The sequence below is a fragment of the Pundamilia nyererei genome, unplaced genomic scaffold, assembly GCF_000239375.1.
Source record: "Pundamilia nyererei isolate P.nyererei 1_Seehausen unplaced genomic scaffold, PunNye1.0 scaffold00026, whole genome shotgun sequence".
Lineage (NCBI taxonomy): Eukaryota > Metazoa > Chordata > Actinopteri > Cichliformes > Cichlidae > Pundamilia > Pundamilia nyererei.
In genome coordinates, this window is record NW_005187427.1 from 1,115,508 (window position 1) to 1,122,722 (window position 7,215).

The 7,215-nt window shown below is 41.7% G+C and overlaps 1 protein-coding gene across 3 annotated transcripts in view; it reads right to left on the reverse strand.

Moving 5' to 3' along the window:
* rapgef6 (Rap guanine nucleotide exchange factor (GEF) 6) overlaps positions 1 to 7,215 on the reverse strand; it is a 141,110-nt gene that overhangs the window by 93,371 nt on the left and 40,524 nt on the right. Inside the window, exon 1 of one of the 3 annotated variants that reach the window (XM_005727729.1) lies at positions 6,735 to 6,964. The exons of the other annotated variants lie outside the window; for them this stretch is intronic. The gene's annotated coding sequence lies outside the window, so the exon portion shown is untranslated. Of the gene's footprint in view, positions 1 to 6,734; positions 6,965 to 7,215 lie in introns of those variants that run through there. 3 annotated transcript variants of the gene reach the window in all.

Here is a 7,215-nt window from a genome sequence, read left to right on the forward strand (position 1 = left end):
GAATGACATCTGACGCTATGTCAGCCTATTATATAGGGAGGCACTGGCCCCTCCTGACATGGGCGTCACCTAGCCAGCCTGTAAGGGCTGGCGTAATGGTATTTGAGCTTCTGATGAGGTCACGCAGGAGGCGTTCCCATAGTGAGACACGAAACGAATGCTATGAAAGAGAACCACCGCTTATACAACCACACCTCGTGTTTATAGGTGGGTGTAGGAACGTACATTGACCAGTAAATCTTCAGCGTCACAACAGATGCGGCACCAACCAGTCTGTCTGTCAATCTCCTACTCCGTTCTCCCCCAACTCTTTAATAAGACCCTGAGATACTCAAAGTCCTTGACTTGAGGAAGTAACAGCTTCCCAATCTGGCGTGCCACTAGGTCTTTCAACTGCAGTTAGAAGGAAAATGTAAAAGCTAGTCTCACTACTCTGTGAGATGGGTTTTAGCAGTTCAGTTGTGTCAGTGGTTTGTGGCAAAAGTTCAACCGCTGATAGAAAAGAGAAAGTCGCTAAATAAGCATTTGTGTTATACATTTAAAGGTACAGAGAGACTAAAAAGAAATAAATAAGACTCTGTTTACGCTTCTTAGAAAAGTACCAGCACATCCTGCATTGATGGTATTTTTTCTGTTATATCAGGCCAAATTTGTCCCAGGCCACATTGCAGAGTGGTTACACCGATCAAATTACTTCAGATCTTGGTGGTTGTTTACACTTGTACTGAGTGATCTGACCACACAGGACAAGTGTAAACACAGTGTATGTTAATGAAAAAGCATACAGACTGCTTACATCTCTTATAATGGACGCAGAACTTTTGTGCTTCTCTGTCAATTAGGAAAAAATAAAGAGCTAAATGCAGAAGATCAATCTGGATCAGGCCAACCACACCGTTATAAGTAAACAGCTTTTGCACAGTGTGAGTCTCTCTGCAGTCAGCTGGGTCATTTTGTCCACTGACAAGCAGGAGTGGAGCAGCTGATGCTGTGGCGAGACCACGTGGGTGAGTTTGGCCTTTTCTTCTCCATGGAGATGACTAAGGATGTGTTTGGTACAATGAAACCTTTGTTACAAATAAACTCTACTTGACTTTGATGTTATAACGTTGTAACATGTCAGCCGCCATTTACATTCTGCGTGCAGCGGATGGATCTTCATGCTGACGTCTAGACTGAATTGATGATTAAATGGATTCATCATTATGATCACATGGATGCTGAAAGCTTCCTGTTGGCACATATGCTCTGTAAGTGTGTGAGTAGTGTGTGAGCTTAATCCTGAGAACACGCTGCACTGAAAACACGTCTTCATGCTAAAAGTGGTGCCTCAGCATTGTTTGAGGATCGGGGGGAAGAGGCTGGTTTTAATCATGGAAGCGTGCTGAGCTGGGAGAGAACAAACTTTCACTCTTCTCCGATTTCATTCTCACACTGTCACACGGTGGCGCCCATCTGGTTTGCAGCTTTTTGCTTTCCTCACTCATATCCTTCTTGTTTCCTTAATACATCTCTCTTTGTGCTTCACCTCCACCCCCTTTCCCTTCTGATCATCTTCACCCTTCCAATGACTCCGTGTTTTCTTTTTTCCTGCATCCATATTATACCACTTGTAAATAATTCCCTTTAACTTCATATTGCTCTTCCTGTTTTTATTCATTTGCTTTCCGTCTCTCTCTTTTCTATATATTTTTTTGCTTTTGCCGTTTTCCTCCCTTCTCTCCTCATCTCATTCTGTATTCCCTTTCATCATTTCCTTCACTCCTTTTACTGCCGGTCTTTGCTTCCTCTAAGTCAAAAAAAAAGAAAAAAGAAAACTTTCATCTAGTCACATCTTAAATAACAGCTTCTTACTGACACAAACAACACTCTGAATTTAGGCCTCACATAAAAGTCTGTCTTTGTAATGCGTTCTAATGATAGAAACTTTTTTAAAAACACGCCTTTCTTCTAATAAACAGATTTTTCCAGGATATATTAGTGGAAGCCAAACCTTTAGTGCCTAACACTGAGGGAGGAAACAAACCTACAGCCACAAAAGATGAAGGAAGCCGCCACTTCCATGGAAACCTCTCTCTTAGCAGCTGAAAAAGGCCAAAATAGTGGTGTGTGGATTTATTTGGCACGTACCTGTCGCATACACTCAGGCCACTTTTTTCTTTTGGTAGCACAATTAAAGCACAAAAGCATTACATTAGGTTTTCTATAGAAAACTAAATTATTCACTAAGCCTAGAAAATATGAGGCACTTCTTGTTTTCATAAAGTGCTCTGTTCAGGTGAGTCTGGGGACAGTAAAACCCATTATCAGTTCTATTGATTTTCTCATTTTAATACCATTTATATAGTGCTGACAGTTGGAGAAGGGCTTAAAGTTCAAAGCATGCCTTGAAAAGGTGCACATTGCATCTTTGTTTACTGGATTTGGATCAATTAATAATAGAAAACTTTCTTGTTCATCTCTCGTGATTTTGAGCCGTTTCGTGCCTCCCCGCAGGTAAGAGGCACAAATCTGCTGCAGAAAGCATTTCTACAGCTGCAGAGGGTTTGCCCTCGTCCATCAATGCCACGCAGCACATGGGCCTGACCACTGGGTCCAGTTTACATTCCCCAAATTGTTTCACACCACACACTGTTCTTTTTTTTCACATCTGCAAGTCTGTATCGTTTCTTTAGATGTTCTGATCTGATTTTATTAGAAAAACAAAAACCGACAACGCACAAGGGAATAAGCAAACAAACACAAATGATCAAAATCACTGTCTATCCATAGAGTGGCTCCCAGCAGAGTATAAACTCAATTGTTCCCAATGAGGAATGCAGTCAGCTGGGCAGGGAGTTTGTTCAGAGCCCTTAGCCTGGAGGTCAGTCTGACTCTGACAGGATCTCTCTGCACTCCACTGAGGCGAGACGCCTGGTCCCTGTCAGCGCTACACAAAGCCTGCCAAGCCTGTCTCCTCACTGTGTGTGGGCGGGTGCGCGCAGGGCAGAGAGACAGGTTGTGCCAGAGAAATACAGGAGAGCTGCAGTTTGATGCTAAAGGAGAAAAGATTTCAGCCCTTCACATCCACAGCATTATACTGTATGTGCTTTATGTGTTTGTGTTCGCTTGCTCAATATTTTTTCTTCGGTTTTGATCTTACTGCATTTCCACAAAGAGCACAAGAGCCAAACAAACTTGAGTCAACTGTAAGCGAGTTACCGAGGTTATGTGTGGGCGCACATATTTGTACCCACCAAATGATGCTGCTGCCCTGACTGAACTGAAATGTGATAACGCTCTGTTGTTATTTGGTGTGAATCTGTGCCTCACACAGGAAATTAGACAGCCTTCTAAAACCACACTATGGCCAAACATTAGCCTTCAGTCTTACAAGGTAAAAGCCCAAAACATGCTGACAAACACTGCTGCGCCAAACATTTATCCACACAATGCTAGTGTGTGTGGGGCTGCGGTAGTTAAGTACTGCGGTACTCTTATGTCTGTATGAATAGAAGCTGATGGTTTGCATTGAAGACGCTGAACTGTGGTGAAACCTGAACAAGTGCAAACCAAAGGAGAAAGGGAGAAGATTCGCCTCCAAAATAAAAACTGTCTTACCGCTACAACCAATACATTTCAAAAGGGTGCAACTTTTACTTTGAAAGTGAATAGTTTGAGTCTGCTTTAAGTCTCACTTTTCATTGTTCTCCTCAGCAAGCAGTTGGTGAGTGTTTGCAAACAAGTTGGCATCTAAAATAAACTATGGGAGATCACGGCAACCTGCTAGCAACCAAAGCAAATTTAGACTGAGGTCTAAACTAAACACCTAGAACTAGTTTTTAACAAGTGAAAATTTCTTGGCTATTATGGCTTAAGTAATGCAGCGGTTATAAGAAAACGTGTACAGCACTGTCCAAGTAGAGGAAGTGCAAGATGATTCCAAATCCCCAAATATAACCTTTTAGATGCATTAAAAACGACATTTTTATGCATTTATTTCATTTTTATGAAATTTATGTAAATTTCTTGTAACAATAATAATCTCTATATTAACAAAAATAGAATTGTGGTGTAGCCTATTGATTTTAGAGATGTGAACAGATGGATCTCATTCAGATCTCCATAAAATATATCAGACTGACATTGACTCATGATGTCATGACAGGAAATTAGCTTTCAGATGCATTCCTGCAATTACGGAGCAGAAGCATCAATAATGTATGCTGCATTAATGTATGATGTATGCTGTTCTAAAGATAATACTACACACAGCACAAACCCTTATCTGCCTCAATTTATCACAACAGGCTTCAATGCTCCATCCATCCATTCATCCATTTATCCACAGGCACCAAATGCTTATGCACTTTGTTAAAGAAATCACCATTAGTACAACCAACCTGTATGGTATTTTAAAGGCTGGAAATGTATTATGTCTGCGAGGCACTGGTTTTTCACAAAAGCTTTAAACAATAAATTCCTCTCACGTTAGTAAGTGGGGAGTACTTCTACAATAAATCAACTTTAATCCCCATCATCTCTTTCATCTTTCTGGAAGGGAAATCTCGTCCCTTCGAACTACTGAGGCTGTGCCTTTGCTGGATTTCAGCAGGTGATGATTTCTCTCCCCTCCTTTTCCAGCAAAAACAAGTTGTCGGCAGAGCTGAGAACAGGTTCAGTGACAGCTGCAGTGCCCTGGGCAATAAACCATGACAGCTGGTATAGGAACTGACCACACACACACACACACACACACACACACCTTGAGGTGTCTATTGTCTGAAGCGTGGAAAAACCGACAACATTCTCAATAGTGCAAAAACAATATTAACTAAATAGCAAATAGCTCTCTTTTAGTTTTACTGAACACTTCAAGTATATTTACAGCGCTCTAACCTACCATGCACACACTCACATGTTCATGGATGCATCAGGAGAAGGTTGGTTCAGCATCTTGTCAAAGGACACTGACACACAGACTCGAGGAGAACAGGATTGAACCAGTGACCTCCCGATTGGTAAACGATGCGCTCTACCTTTTGAGCCTACGTTAAAGTTGCGGTTTGAGATGATGAGACGATTAACTACATGCTGCACTTGCGCAGTCTGCAATGACTGATTGGCATGTTGTGTACCATCATTTCCTCCATGCTGGCGATGGCCAGTCACGTAGTCTACATCACAAGCTTTGAGAAGATTCAACACCGAATGATAAATCAAGCTCAAGTTGTTGTGTAATGCAGAGAATTCTGACAAGATTCAAATCTGTGTTTGATGACAATGTAGGATGTGCCAGGCTTGACCTGCTGCATTTTTTCACGCGGTATTATTGCCTCCAAAGAATGCCAAAAATGATCTGCTCCCTCCAAAGTATGCAGGTATTCAAAAAATGATTGCAGGACAAAAGCAACAAGTCTTTCCATGTTACGTGTATTCTCACTAGTGGAAATGTTCTTGCTTAGACGAAAGTTGGTGCCTGGGTACGGCATATACGGAGGGTAGGAAGGGCAGGACATGATGCACATTCGCTCACTGTGAGCTACCTGTGCTATTCAGTCATTGGGCTCTGAGATTAAACAGACCCATAGCTGGCAGAGGCCCGCTGACTATCCAGTTCGATTGATTCATACTTTTGCAGTCTCACATACAACTTTGCCAGGTGTGAAAAGGAATCCAGAAAAGTTTCCAAACTGACAAGCTATGTTATTCTGAACAGCCTCCAAGTGCGAAATTTGATAAAGTCTGAAAGAAATGCGTTAATTAAACCCCAACAGAGGTCCGTGCCCATTTGGCACCCAAGTTTCCATGGTAATAATGACAAGCAGTAAAGACACAGTTCACCATACTTAGACATCTACTTCTCAGTCTCCCCGACTGGTTTTCTTCTCATTTTTAGTGCTTGGTTGGCCAACACTGACAGCTCTGACTCATAATCAAAGAAGACTGAGGAGCTGGCCAGCAGCGAGACCACCAGCACACCAAAAGACAGACTCCAAGTACTCCAAGTAATGATCCAGTGGGTCATTCAGAAACATCACAACACATTCATGTGGAAATCAGCAATCAGTTAAACGGGTGACCTCAAATGTATCCATATCAGATTTAAAAAAATTACAATTAAATAAGCACCATTGTGTGATGTTGTTGTACTTTTCACTTCCTCCAAGGACAGCAATGTTCCAGAAAACATAGAGAAGTGAGCAGTTATCTTTGAACTCAAGGAGAAGAAGTACAAGAAAAATAGGAAATTTTGTAATAATCTCACCAATAATTTTGAATATTTTACTTGGATGTTTCACTTTTGAATGGGGACAATCTTTGCTCCGTATCTTTAGTTTTATATATGACGAGTTTAGTAACAAACTGAATTTTCTGCTTTTTTCAAAGGTATAAAATTTTTTTTAAAAAAGCACTACATATTCTATTTTAGTCAACATACTTCTTTAAAGGTGTTGGCAATGTGAGAATAGAGGACTGCCTGTCTTTAAAAAAGCCATTGTAGATATGTATGAAAACACACAGGACTCAGTAGCGTGTTTTTTAGAGCAGTGCTAAGCCACAGTGCCCTAGGGAGAGCCTGGTTGTCCAGCTGGTTAAACTATGGCAGGCAGGCAGGAAATGAAGCGTGCTGGGCTGAAGAATGCGTAAAGAAATAGCGAGGGAGTTTTGAAAAACAAAAAAACTCCAGAATTACCCCGAAATCCCTGTCGCCTTACAGCAAGTGTATAACAAAAAGCTTTAACATTACTAACCAGGATCAGGAACACAGGGGTCCACTCCTTTGGATTCCTTGTATGTGAAATATTATCCAACATATTATCCGCAATGAAGAGGGGAGAAAGGTTCATTATTTAGATAATCCAGGATTACATCCAAGTGTGTTTGTTTTGTACTCCAGAGTGTGAACTAGTGAGAAGTTTCCTCAGAAAGAAAGCAGAAGAGGCTTTTAGTTAAACTAAAGGAGAAGTGTTCTCTCTCTGTTCACTTCTGTCTGTCTGTCCGCTGGCTCCAGTGAGGTTTCTATTTGTCAGTGTGTGTGCGCGCGCGTGTGTGTGTGCACGTGTGTGTAGTCTGCTCATTTCCTGCCTGGATGTGCTTTTGGGCTCCAGGCAGGCAGGCTGCTCAGGAACACATGGCCATCCACTGCTCTGCCAGGGGTTCCGCATTCTTTGCTCTCCTACACACACACACACACACACACACACACACACACACACACACACACACACACAC